This window comes from Oncorhynchus keta, chromosome 34, assembly GCF_023373465.1.
Source record: "Oncorhynchus keta strain PuntledgeMale-10-30-2019 chromosome 34, Oket_V2, whole genome shotgun sequence".
Taxonomy (NCBI): Eukaryota; Metazoa; Chordata; class Actinopteri; order Salmoniformes; family Salmonidae; genus Oncorhynchus; species Oncorhynchus keta.
In genome coordinates, this window is record NC_068454.1 from 39,008,743 (window position 1) to 39,023,713 (window position 14,971).

Below are 14,971 nucleotides of genomic sequence, written 5' to 3' on the forward strand. Positions count from 1 at the left end.
TTCCCACCGTGAAGCACGGAGGAGGAGGTATGATGGTGTGTGGGTCCTTTGCTGTTGACACTGTCTGTGATTAATTTAGTATTCAAGGCGCACTTAACCAGCATGGCTACCACAGCATTCTGCAGCGATACGCCATCTCATCTGGTTTGCGCTTAATGGGACTATCATTTGTTTTTCAAGAGGACAATGATCCAAAACACGCCTCCAGGCTGTGTAAGGACTATTTTACCAAGAAGGAGAGTGATGGAGTGCTGCATCAGATGACAATCACCCGACTTCAACCCAATTGAGATGGTTTGGGATGAGTTGGACCGCAGAGTGAAGGAAAAGCAGCCAACAAGTGCTCAGCATATATGGGAACTCCTGTAAGACTGTTGTCAAAAGCATTCTGCGTGAAGCTGGTTGAGAGAATGCCAGGAGTGTGCAAAGCTGTCATCAAGGCAAAGGGTGGCTACTTTTAAGAATCTCAAATATAAAATATATTTGGATGTTTAACACTTTTTTGGTTACTACATGATTCCCTATGTATTATTTCATAGTTTTGATGCCTTCAGTATTATTATGCAATGTTGAAAATAGTCAAAATAAGGAAAAATCCTTGAATGAGTAGGTGTGTCCAAACGTTTGACTGGTACTGTAGTCAGAGCGGGTCTCACTATGATGATGCACGTTTGACTTGAATGTGAATATGCGCCACCTCAGCTCAGCCAATCAGAATACTGTTGCCCACTGGTCAGCCAAATGCTCAATGTCGACGATTATGTCAACAGACACACAGCAAAAGTTATTAAAAAAACGTCTGTCTCATGGGCCGCCGGCCATGTCCATTATTTTATATATACAGAGTATACAGTATATACAGTGGAGAGATCAAGTATTTGATACACTGCCGATTTTGCAGGTTTTCCTACTTACAAAGCATGTAGAAGTCTGTAATTTTTATCATAGGTACACTTCCAACTGTGAGAGACGGAATCTAAAACAAAAATCCAGAAAATCACATTGTATGATTTTTAAGTAATTAATTAGCATTTTATTGCATGACATAAGTATTTGATCGCCTACCAATTCGAAAGAATTCCGGCTCTCACAGACCTGTTAGTTTTTCTTTAAGAATCCCTCCTGTTCTCCACTCATTACCTGTATTAACTGCACATGTTTGAACTCGTTACCTGTATAAAAGACACCTGTCCACACACTCAATAAAACAGACTCCAATCTCTCCACAATGGACAAGACCAGAGAGCTGTGTAATGACATCAGGGATACAATTGTAGACCTGCACAAGGCTGGGATGGGCTACACGACAATAGGCAAGCAGCTTGGTGAGAAGGCAACAACTGTTGGCGCAATTATTAGAAAATGGAAGAAGTTCAAGATGATGGTCAATCACCCTCGGTCTGGGGCTCCATGCAAGATCTCACCTCGTGAGGCATCAATGATCATGAGGAAGGTGAGGGATCAGCCCAGAACTACACGGCAGGACCTGGTCAATGACCTGAAGAGGGCTGGGACCACAGTCTCAAAGAAAACCATTAGTAACACACTACGCCGTCATGGATTAAAATCCTGCAGCGCACTCAAGGTCCCCCTGCTCAAGCCAGCACATGTCCAGGCCCATCTGAAGTTTGCCAATGACCATCTGGATGATCCAGAGGAGGAATGGGAGAAGGTCATGTGGTCTGATGAGACAAAAATATAACTTTTTGGTGTAAACTCCACTCGCTGTGTTTGGAGGAAGAAGAAGGATGAGTACAACCCCAAGAACACCATCCCAACCGTGAATCATGGAGGTGGAAACATCATTATTTTCAGCAAAGGGGACTGGACGACTGCACCGTATTGAGGGGCTGATGGATGGGGCCATGTATCGCGAGATCTTCCCTCAGTAAGAGCATTGAAGATGGGTCGTGGCTGGGTCTTCCAGCATGACAATGACCCGAAACGCACAGCCAGGGCAACTAAGGAGTGGCTCCGTAAGAAGCATATCAAGGTCCTGGAGTTGCCTAGCCAGTCTCTAGACCTGAACCCAATAGAAAATCTTTGGAGGGAGCTGAAATTCCGTATTCCTAATTGCAAACAAAGGTTTCTGTACCAAATATTAAGTTCTGCTTTTCTGATGTATCAAATACTTATGTCATGCAATAGAATGCTAATTATTTACGTAAAAAGCATACAATGTCATTTTCCGGATTTTTGTTTTAGATTCCGTCTCACAGTTGAAGTGTACCTATGATAAAAATTACAGACCTCTACATGCTTTGTAAGTAGGGAAACCTGCAAAATCAGCAGTGTATCAAATACTTGTTCTCCCCACTGTGTATATATATATATATATATATATGTATATGTATATGTTTTTTTCTTGTTGTCAATTTCAACCAGCCCACCATCAAATCAAATGTTATTGGTCACAGACACATGGTTAGCAGATGTTATTGCGAGTGTAGTGAAATGCTTGTGCTTCTAGTTCCGACAGTGCAGTAACATTTAACAAGTAATCTAGCAATTCCACAACAACTACATAATACACACAAACCTTAAGGGATGGAATAAGAATATGTACATATGAATATATTGCCAGATGGCCAGATGCCCATGCTCGAAGTCTATGGTTACTGCTAACATGCTAGTAGATACCATAGACTTCCAGTCATTGTGTTAACGCTAGTGAGCATTGGCTCGCGAAACTACCTATAACTTACTTCATACTGGCTGCAGACATAAAAAGGGTATCCATGAGTTCATCTGACTCTGGGGAAGTAGATAAAGGACTTCATTGCCACAATCTCAAAGTATCCCTTTACGGTATGTTATCAATGAAAATTTGTTAGTGCATGCTTTTCCTTTACCAGGTCATAGCAAGCTCTGCTTCCATTTTATACTGACCTAAATAGCCTTAGTGTATCTGAAATGACCATGTACAGATGTAGGCTCTTTGCAAGAGCAGGGAAAATAATCCTGCAGCAGCATGAACATTTGAATTATTATGTGGATTATAATGAATCAAAAATGTTTGGGGGGGTTGATACATTTTTCGTAAGGGAAAATCAAGTCTGATATTTCAAAGTGGAAATGGCAAACTTCAGAAGCCTTTTTGAAACTCGAATACACTACAAGTTTTACATTTCCTGCAAAAGGTTATCCTGCAACAGGGTGATCAAATTAATATCCTACAACTGTACATATACTTCATATTCTGTAAAGCTTTGTTTGTGTCCATCATTCGCTCATTGTTGTACTTGGTCAAAATGTAAGATGCTCTTCCTGGCATAGACACTGGAGCCACTACGGTTGTACATATAGTAGCCACTAGATGGCAATAGATGGCTTCTTGTACTATTCTGGAGGGAGTGATGAAATCTCCATATGAGTCACTGGATCTCTCAGCATCTGTTGCGTAGACCAATAATTGCAATGGTTTGAAAGAGCAATCAGTAATTTACTTTCACAACATTTTACTGGACCTATTAGACCTGCTAATAATCCACTGGTCTGTCATTACTAAACATAGATAGTAACTTTAGAATGTGGAGATGAGGTGATGACGAGCATACAGTACAGTATATCCCTAACAGATCAATCTTAATATTATTTAATCTAGTAAGATTTTTTTTTTTTAAATGATATCCTTATTTGATTTGGCTCATAAAGAGTCATAGCGGCCTATTTTACCATGTGCTCGCAGTTCACTTTGGAATTAGTACATTTTTGTCAACAATGAGAAATACAATCCATATTTCTCTATTGAATTGAATATCAATTTTACAGAAAGCAATGAATGAATATGCCACAGACTGTTGTATGTGTGAATAGATTATGAATAACCTTGATACATGGATAAGTATTCTGTACATTGCAGTCAGGCGGCTGAGTGTTTTGACTTGAGGCGTTTCTTGCACATAACATGAGTAAAACAACACCGTCTCTGTAGTGAGATAAACGAATCACCCCACCACTTCATGGCCACGGCTACTTCAATGGCTCACTTTGAAACTGTGCTCACATCCAGGGGAGATGTGCACACTGAAGTCTTAAACGCAGCCCTGCTTCTGAGGTCTTCAGCCAAATGCTCCTCTTGGATTTATTCCTGCCATTGATCCATGTCTGGCTGCAGGGCCAGGGATAAGGGAGAGATGGCAGCTGGGAGAGACTCTGCTTCCCTTAATGAATTCATCCAGCTAGACAACAGCCCAAACAGCCTATGGATAACTTCTCCTCCCAGGCAGACTGGGCTCACTGTCTGGGCCCACATGAGAACAAGAACAACTCCTCTTCTCTCCTCTTCTCTACTTTACCCAACCAGAAGGAGCAGAAGGTACTGATGGTCTGTGAGGGTAGGTATAGACAGGGACAGAGTGGATGTTCTGTGCGTTAGATGTACTGTACATGACCCGAGAGTGTGTCAGCAGGAGGCTGGCTCCCCACGCAAGTCAGGCCACTCCCAGCAGCCTAGTCTCAGAGCATTTAGTTTTATTCTGTACGTAAATCTGTGATACTCCATTTAGTATAATATGTTACGTTTTGTATGTATTCATTTGTGCAGGTCCATCACCCATTTCTTATGTTATGAATTACAATTCGTACTATACGTTACAAATTGTAAAAATGTATGACATGTTATGAATTCTAGCTAGGTGGCTAACGTTAGCTAGGCTAGGGTTAAGTTTGGAGATATGTTAAAGGGTTAGGGTTAGCTAAAAGGGTTAAGGTTAAGGCTAGGGTTAGCTAAGAAGTAGTAAGTAGTTGAAAAGTTGCTAATGAACAAAAATTCTAAAGTTGTCCTTGATGAGATTCAAACTCACAACCTTTGGAAAGGGAAATTGGGATAGCTAGTCAGTTGTACAACTGTATGCCTTCAACTGAAATGTGTCTTCCGCATTTAGGTTGCTTGACGTTCGCATTATACACCCACCCAGACCACCCACCCTACTATTTTTTTTGCCTTAAGTAACCATACCAAATTTAAAATGTTAAACTAATTTGAGTGTCGCGGATTTACATGTACTATGTTTAGTCTATCACACCAGGCTGTTCCTAGAGGCCAGGGCAGCTCTACTGCTAATGCAACTGTAGCTCCAAAGGAACAGCACTGTCACTAAGGTAAAAAAAAGAAAACCTTTTTTTATTAACCTTTATTTAACTAGGCAAGTCAGTTAAGAACAAATTCTTATTTTCAATGATGGCCTAGGAACAGTGGGCTCACTGCCTTGTTCGGGGGCAGAACAACAGATTTTTTACCTTGTCAGCTTGGGGATTCAATCTTCAATCTTCCTTTCGGTTACAAGTCCAACACTAACCACTAGGCTACCTGCCGCCCCAAACATCTAAAGATCACTGTCCTCTTTTTTTTCACTCTGTTTTGCCTTTTGTCTTTTTACTTTCTAAACATCAAAAAATATATGTTTTTATAATATTTACGTGTGTAAGAAAGAATATTTAATTTAAAAAAAAACTAGATTGGGGTAAGGTGTGTGTCTATATATTGTTTGGGTAATTTAATTCATTATTAATGCCAAACCTCAAAACATATAATTACAGTGCCTTGCGAAAGTATTCGCCCCCCTGGAACTTTGCGACCTTTTGCCACATTTCAGGCTTCAAACATAAAGATATAAAACTGTCACGCCTTGGTCTTAGTATTTTGTGTTTTCTTTAATTATTTGTTCAGGCCAGGGTGTGACATGGGGTTATTGTATTGTCGTATTGGGTTTTTTGTAGGCATTGGGATTGTGGTTGAATAGGGGTGTGTCTAGTATAGGCTTGGCTGCCTGAGGCGGTTCTCAATCAGAGTCAGGTGATTCTTGTTGTCTCTGATGGGGAACCGTATTTAGGTAGCCGGGGTTTCACTTTGTATTTCGTGGGTGATTGTTTCTGTCTCCGTGTTAGTGTTCACCAGACAGGCTGTATTAGGTTTCACGTTCCGTTTGTTGTTTTTGTATTTGTATTGTTATTTCATGTATCGCGATCATTTATTAAAGACATGAGTAACCACCACGCTGCTTTTCGGTCCGACTCTCTTTCAAAAAACGAAGAACGCCGTTACAAAAACTGTATTTTTTTGTGAAGAATCAACAACAAGTGGGACACAATCATGAAGTGGAACGACATTTATTGGATATTTCAAACTTTTTTAACAAATCAAAAACGGAAAAATTGGGCGTGCAAAATTATTCAGCCCCTTTACATTCAGTGCAGCAAACTCTCTCCAGAAGTTCAGTGAGGATCTCTGAATGATCCAATGTTGACCCAAATGACTAATGATGATAAATACAATCCACCTGTGTGTAGTCAAGTCTCCGTATAAATGCTGGTGGTGGTGGCAGCATCATCATGGTTTGGTCCTGCTTTTCTTCAGCAGGGACAGGGAAGATGGTTAAAATTGATGGGAAGATGGATGGAGCCAAATACAGGACCATTCTGGAAGAAAACCTGATGGAGTCTGCAAAAGACCTGAGACTGGGACGGAGATTTGTCTTCCAACAAGACAATGATCCAAAACATAAAGCAAAATCTACAATGGAATGGATCAAAAATAAACATATCCAGGTGTTAGAATGGCCAAGTCAAAGTCCAGACCTGAATCCAATCGAGAATCTGTGGAAAGAACTGAAAACTGCTGTTCACAAATGCTCTCCATCCAACCTCACTGAGCTCGAGCTGTTTTGCAAGGAGGAATGGGAAAAAATGTCAGTCTCTCGATGTGCAAAACTGATAGAGACATACCCCAAGCGATTTACAGCTGTAATCGCAGCAAAAGGTGGCGCTACAAAGTATTAACTTAAGGGGGCTGAATAATTTTGCACGCCCAATTTTTCAGTTTTTGATTTGTTAAAAAAGTTTGAAATATCCAATAAATGTCGTTCCACTTCATGATTGTGTCCCACTTGTTGTTGATTCTTCACAAAAAAATACAGTTTTATATCTTTATATTTGAAGCCTGAAATGTGGCAAAAGGTCGCAAAGTTCAAGGGGGCCGAATACTTTCGCAAGGCACTGTATAATTCTGTTACTCTTTCTCAAATGCCTCTACCCACTAAACACGCCCATTTCCTCAGCGCAACACCTTTTGGCAGAGTGTTTCCATCCACCCTGTGATACACACATGGATACGAAGTGACATGGATAATGAGCGGTAGATTATTAATGAGCATCCTGATTGAGCAGCTGATTTCTTCTGTCGAAGGCCAATCATATCTGTCCATTTATTTAGAGATTTAATTGCTGTTATACATTGAGTTGAACAACAGATGTAGCACACAAATAGCATTAGCGCAACAAAAAAAATATCCAGAAAGGCAGTGGCTTGCAGGATGCAATGATAAAACCCATTGATCATGAGAATATGTGGTATTTTTGAGTCAACCAGAGCAAACACAGTACTGAGTCAAAGGTTGGATTTTGTGTTTGTGTCTACCTTTTTTAGATAATAGATTGCACTTCCAGACAACGTAAGAAGAACGTGTATTTGAAAGGCTAGTTTGGTGGTAATTCTAACATTAATAATGGACAGCTATATTTGCATGTGTTTTATGTTTAAATTATCTCCTTTTACTAGACTTTTTCTAAAGGTGGTTTTCACCTTGTCATTTTCTGATATATTGTGTCGCGGCTAATTACACATTTTCAATGTTGGCTTCCTAGTCTGCCTGCTAACCCCACATATATTTTTCCAGAGGTCTTGGTGCTGGAGAACACTAAGTATCCAGCTTTGTTAATTACAAGGATAACACATTCACTCGTCAAATAATGGATATGGTTTGCAATTTCAAGTTTTAATAATCAATTACTGGGAGTAATTCTCTGTGGAGTCACAAGTGAGTCATTAAATCTCAAAAGGGAAGACATAGGTAATGTAGCTTTTTCTAAAGCCCTATTTTTAAATACATAAGGGAACAGGTTCTCGTCTACTTCAATTCTATGCATTTCCTTCCCTTATTACAATGTAAAGTAGCTCAATTAGACCTGGACTGTTCAAATTGAACACTACAGTACAAGGCAATGACACATCCCCTGGTTAAATACTGTCTCCATGTAGGTAGCAATTGCTAAAGACGAATATAAAGTAAGAAGTTAAACACTCTTGGCTAATATTATTGTACATCGAATGTATTGTTATAGGCAATAAATTAGAAATAATATTCATAATAAAATTAGCTTTAGGTCCAGGCTGATGTCATTAGATGTTAAGCTCAGTATAGCTTTCCCAGACCAGTGGCAGGGCCGTTCTCATAACAATCCATGGTGTTGTTTTCCCCACCAGCAGGACAGTTGTTATTGTCTTCACAGAAACACCTTCAAAGCAACAACATTACAGTGGGATTTCTGACCTTAGAAAGAGTGCTCTGCTCTGAGGGAGCCTGGCAAGAGGCACCCCCCCCCCCTAATCCCCAGTTGAAAGGCATACCTTTATATTGCTCAAAGGAGATAGAGAAATCACAGCAAGCCAAGTGTTTGTGTGATAAAAACTGACATGTGTAAATAATGCCTGTGTGTATACAGTAAAGAAGGGAATATTGTAAATATGTATAAGGCTCTTAGGAAGATCACACAATGAATCGATAATATCACTAAGGATATTTTCGAGAGTTATTGGCTATCCTCAAACCCCTGCCTGTTTTCTGAGCTGGATAGGTGCACTGAGAGACAGAGTGGGACAGAGTCAGAGATGGTTAGAGACAGAGAGATGGAGAGAGACAGAGATGGAGAGAGATACAGAGATGGAGAGAGGCAGAGAGAGAGAGGGATACAGAGATGAAGAGAAACAGCGAGAGAGTGAGAGACAGAGATGGAGAGAGACAGAGATGGAGAGAGATACAGAGATGGAGAGAGGCAGAGAGAGAGAGAGATACAGAGATGAAGAGAAACAGAGAGAGAGTGAGAGACAGAGATGGAGAGAGACAGAGATGGAGAGAGACAGAGACAGAAACAGATAGTGAGAGAGAGAAGAAAGAAATTGAGCGAGGCTTCAGCATCTCCAGCAGCTTGGGCCTGTGTTGACCAACAGTGTTTCAGAAGTGCAGGAGCTCGCTGTGTGGCTCAGTGGCTGGCTGGCTGACTGGCTGACCACCGACTGAGCAACATTAAGGCAGTACTGCATGTAAAACCTGCTCACTCCTCACAGTAACACGTGAGTTTGGCAAGCAGGGAGGTGGGCAGAGAGAGAGAGCTGTGGACAGACAGCAGGGAGATTTAACTGACAGCTTATAGAGGAGATGGACTGATGTTTTAGGTGATCAAAAGGATGGATAAGAAATGGAAAATAACAGGGGGAAAAACAGGAAGGGGTCTTGGAGAGAAAACATTTGGATTTTTACAGCTGTAGTAGAGCATAAAACGTGAAAGCAAAGTTGAGATTTTGTACAGCAGCATAGGCCTACTGATTGACATCACAAAGTTCGTATTCAACTGCACATTTTCAGTTGTTTGGTATTCAAAATCAGAAATGAGACATGCCCTGAAATGAATACATCATGACATTATACAGGTACAGCAATCACATTTGATCCATAATACACTTTAAATATTCCGCTAACTCAAATTTGGAATAGTTTCAGTGTGAAGAACATAAAGAGTTCACATATGACATTATGCAACATGTACTTTCAAAATAATTACTTTGAAATACTTCAAGAAGCAGCATGCACTCTAACCAAAGCATTGTTGTAGTATCACTGAAAACAGGGCATATTGTACGTAATGTGTGTGTGCGCACGCACTACGTACAATATGCCCTGTTTACACACACACACACACACACACACACACACACACACACACACACACACACACACACACACACACACACAAAATCGTGGGGTTTATAGACAGCAACACGGCCAACACCACATTGAATCTATTTACAATCCTACCTACTTTCTTCTCTCATTTACATGATGTGCGAGTGACTCCTGAGCTAGACAGGAAGCCTTGTGGAAGAGCTAGGAAATGAACCATTTCTCAGAGCGCTGAGGAGTGGAAGCAGAGCAGCATATGTTGGGATTTGAATAGTCAATCGATGAATAACCCAGAGCAGTGTTTTTCTGGACGGATTGGTTAGAACAGTGCTCTGCATTGGTGGGGGAGGGGAAAGGGGGGGGGGGTCATCCTTCCACAAAGTACCAGGTGGTAGTCAAAAATATTTGCACCGCCAGGAGGTATTTAAAGAGATATTTAAAAAAAAATCGATACAGAGCTGACCTTTCACTGGGCATTTGCCGCTTGCTCACTCTCCCCATCTCCCCTGCTTCTGAGGCAGAGGAAATCATAGCACCATTTACACTCATTCTCTCCTAATCATATTCACATACTCTTTCTGGTGTTTCAGTCAGCTAGAATTTTGTCAAGAACAAAACTTGTACTCATAACTTTCGCAAGACATCTCATCATCATTTTCTAAATGATTTGAACTGAATCCGGAATCCAGGTTTATTGTGTTTTAATATTGAGTTTAATATTAATATCTCAATTACAGTTACGTACAGTATTGTACTTACATTTAAGACTATCTAAAAAAATATATACATGTTTTATTGACACAGTGATAACTGATTATTACGGGGAGTATCTAAAGGTTTGTTCGTGAAGTTTTCACATCTGACGGTTGCAGACACAACATGCTTAACCACAAACTTTTCTGCTCTTTTCTGCCTGTCGTTACCTTTGAATAAGAGCCCATCTATTATTTTATGAAATCATTTAGAAACGTTTGTCCCGCAAATCTATCCTGGTGAACATACTGTACAGTTTAACAGCTCAATAACAAAGACTCTCCTGCTCATCTGTCCGTCTGTCCGTCCGTCTGTCCGTCCGTCTGTCTGTCTCTCTGTCTCACAAGGTTGGAGCACCACTAGAGGGCAGGAAGTGCCCAACAAGCAGTCACATCAGAACAATCTCCAACTCCTTACACTTTTTATTACTAAACACAAAATCAAGTAATTACAGATTGTATTGTACCCTGAACTATATCATACCACTACACTATAGCATACCTGGTGTATTATAGTTTACCTTATTGTCTGTAATGTTCAAATCCTATTTAGAACCATGTAATGAAACTGAAAGTGATTTAATACATTACATACAAATACCCTGTTGCAGGAGAACATTCTTTGCAATGAGGAAACCAAAACACAGTAGTTTGTCATTTCCACACAAAAAAAATGGGTGATCTGATAAATCAATAGTCAATCGATCAACAATATAATAATACTTTCAGCAACAAGAAAAAACATGTTTAATTTACAACCTGTAGAAATGATGAGAATAGAAAGGTTCAGAACTTTTGTGAAACATCACAGCACAGTTGGAAAATATATGACAAATATAAATCCAATGTGGATGGTGTTAAGAGATAGATGGGAGGGGTTGAATGGAGCTGAAGGTTTGGAATAAGAACAACCAATAACAAGATAACTCATGTAAAACATACTGTGTCCGTAAAATGTATACAGGTTGAGAACTTTTGCGAAATCGATGTTTGAGGTTCGAGGACGGACGGGAGTAAAAACAAACTAAATATAACTATTGTAAAACAGACTGTTCCTGTAAAATATATATAGTACGTATGAGCTGGAAGTAGAAGCCTAAGCGTTGTTGTTCGCTAGTTTACTCCTATTAAGGGAGGGGTGGCAGGGTTAGAAAGTAATAAAGGAAAATATGTTTTTTTAAATGTGTATATATGAGTATGTATATGTATTTATAAGTATGTGTATATGTATTTATGTGTGTATGTATGTAAGTATGTAAGTATATATGTGTGTGCATATATATATATATATATATATATATATATATATATATATATATATATATATTTGCCCAAAAATATATGGGGGATTGGAGGTGATGCAGACAATTACATTGATGAAAGCAACAATCTAGCTGCAATATTAAAGCTGATCTACATCCTAAAAATACAAATATATAAAAAATGTATCACCCCCACAATTAATTGTAATCCACATATTAAATTCACATATCCTGTCGCTGCAAGACTATTCTCCTGCTGTAGAAAATTGGCTCAAATTAAGCTCATACATCTGTACATTTTGTCTTGTTGAGAAACAAAAACCTACTGTTTAATATTCCTTTGGAAAGATCCGAAAACAATTGACCCTTTATATGATAAACGACTTTGTGACCCCATCTTGCCATGCTGCTTGGCGGTTGCAGGCTATTTCAACAGGTTTTTCCCTGGAACAGATTGCTAGGGAGGAACAGATGTCAAGATCATGGGCTCACAACGTTGAATTGTTCTTAAGGGGATGGAGAGACTTTTGCTTCACAGGTTGTTGTCAACTGATCCTACATGTGAACAAACAGCTGTATACAGAACACATTACCAATCACCCCAAAAGAAGTGTGATAGTACTACATATACCATTACTCCAACGCAGGGAGGATGCATGTAAATACCTGCTGTGGGAGTGTGAAGTGAAATGTGTAATTCATGGGTTTGATTTTTTTTTTAAATAAATGCTTCCTATGAGTTTGAAAATCAAACATTGGAGGATTTGGCCATTTTTCCTAATCTGTATCTCATTCAAAGGGCTTCATGGAAAATGGTAGGACATAAAAATGTTCTAATGTCATACAATTAGTTGAATCACTATAATTTCCAAAATGTATTTTGAGTTACTTTGCTCCATTTAGACATAGGAAACTGGTGTTAACTAAGTATAGAGGCAGCACTACATTCCTCTACTGTTGGGCCATCCAGCCTCAGTATAGTTCCAGCCAGGAGAGCTCATCTCCTACAGAGCATGACAGAGGGCTGACTGATCACCCCCAATAATGATCAATGTCCACCGGGGTGGATACTGTCCCACAAGTGCTGGAGGAAAATGGGAGGATGAAAGCAATACACACACATACATTACACTGGCCAATTGATTAGATGTTATTTTCTTCCCAATGACATGGTCTTGGACAACGGCCATCCACTGGCTGATCCATTGACTGGCTGTTAAGGGTGTTTTTGCTTGTTGCTGCTTTTCTGTGTTGATTGTGTGCTCGTGGAGAGGTGTTTTGTTACTGTGATTGGCTAAAGTGGTGGGCAATAAAGGCATGTTTTATATAATGGACCAAGTGGTTAAACAATGTACTCTATGTAACACGAATGATGTCATATACCATGAAATGTAGAACAATAACGGAAAAACCTTACCCTCAACCTTTAAATATATGTTTTTCCATTTTGGTTATTGTTATCATTCTACATTTTACAGTACATCTACGTCTTCAAAACATGACAAGTGGCAGAACAACAAGTCCACAGTAATGTATTCTGTAGCTGCCTAGGGAAGGGGAAGGATTGTGAAATGTGCACTGAAGTGAAACATGAAAGGTTCCAGACAGCATCTGACACTGTGTCATTCAGCAACACACAGATAAAAACCAATTCGTCACCAAACCCCCTGCAACTTCTTTTCGTCCAAGACGTACCACTAACAAATGTCCTACTATAGAGAGTATGCCAAATATCTTCAAAGATAATCTTTATGTTTATTCAAAAAATCACATAAAAAGGCACTGACTTAAACAAAGCCCAAAATATTATGCTGTATTTGATTGACAATACCCCTTCAGCCTTTCTCTACAAACACAGTTCTCCCCCAACAGGCTTGCAAGCTCAGGTTTGTCCTTTATCCAGGAGATTTAGTGAATTATTAAATTAATCAGCCGGCCACAATATATGCCCATCTCAGTGCGGATCCTTCGGACACTACTTCATAATTGTTGCCTTTGTACATTATTTCGCAATGCCAGAAAATATGGGGATTGATTCCACAAGAAAATGTATTGGACTTGGTGCCATTACTTGGACAGGGAATATTTAGAGAGCATTCTATTTGTTTACTTAGCTCATCCTTTCATGCTGGGTTGAATCGAGACTAACGTCAATCATACCTTTGGACCTCAGACTTGTATAGCTAACTCCCTCAATTTGCCCCTTATTATCTGACAAGTTAATTGAATCCGAGTCCAATACATCCCTCCAGATGCTCCTCTGTAAGGAGGCACAAAAGTGCTGGAACAGGTGTAGCTGTGTTAACACATATTTCCATTGAAGATCAGTTTGCTCTGGTCAGGCATCTGAGAGATGGGTTTATTTGGCTTTGTTTAAATACCTTTCATTTTGATCACACTGGGAAGTATTCCTATCATCCTCCATTCAAAAGCTTCCACTTTGACCCACATATAGCAATCTATTGATATAACTGAGAGAGAGGCCTCAGTCTCCATGTACAGTGTTAGCACAGTAGGATACAGACACAAACATTATCTGCTAATGGGGACACGGGCAAAATGACCGTGACCTCAGAATCCACTGCATTTTAGGAGGAAAGAGACGTGTCTTGGCCCATAGCAGAGTGCTAAACAGAGGTCACAACAGATTTGTTTGCAGTGTCTTGCAGGGGTGGGAATTTCACGACATGACAGTAATTGTCACATTCCTGATCACTAAAGATGAGAATGGGACAATGTAATACGGTCCTCTGCAAAGGCATTTGTAAATCATGGTATCTTTTTTGGACATGGAGGTACCCAAGCCATTATTCTGGGAGACCCTGAATGTTTATCATGAAACAACTTGTATTAAACGTCTACTGTCGACGAGACTTTCAGCGGATCAGAATTGCTTTCATACCCAGCCATGAAATGTCTTCAAAGTATATCTCAAGACTTAGAAGAAGAAAAAAGGTGCTAAGAGTGAATGGTGTATCTAAAATCTAAAAGGGTTCTTCAGCTGTCCCCAAAAGAGAAACATTTGAAGAATCATTTTTAGTTCCAGGTAGAACACTTTTGGTTCCAGGTAGAACCCTATTGGGTTCCATGTAGAACCCTTTCCCCAGAGGGTTCTACATGGAACCCCAAAAAGTTCTACCTGCAACCAAAAAGGGTTATTCGATGTGGACAGCCTCAGAACCCTTTTGGAATCCTGTTTTCGAATAGTTTTGTTTCACCT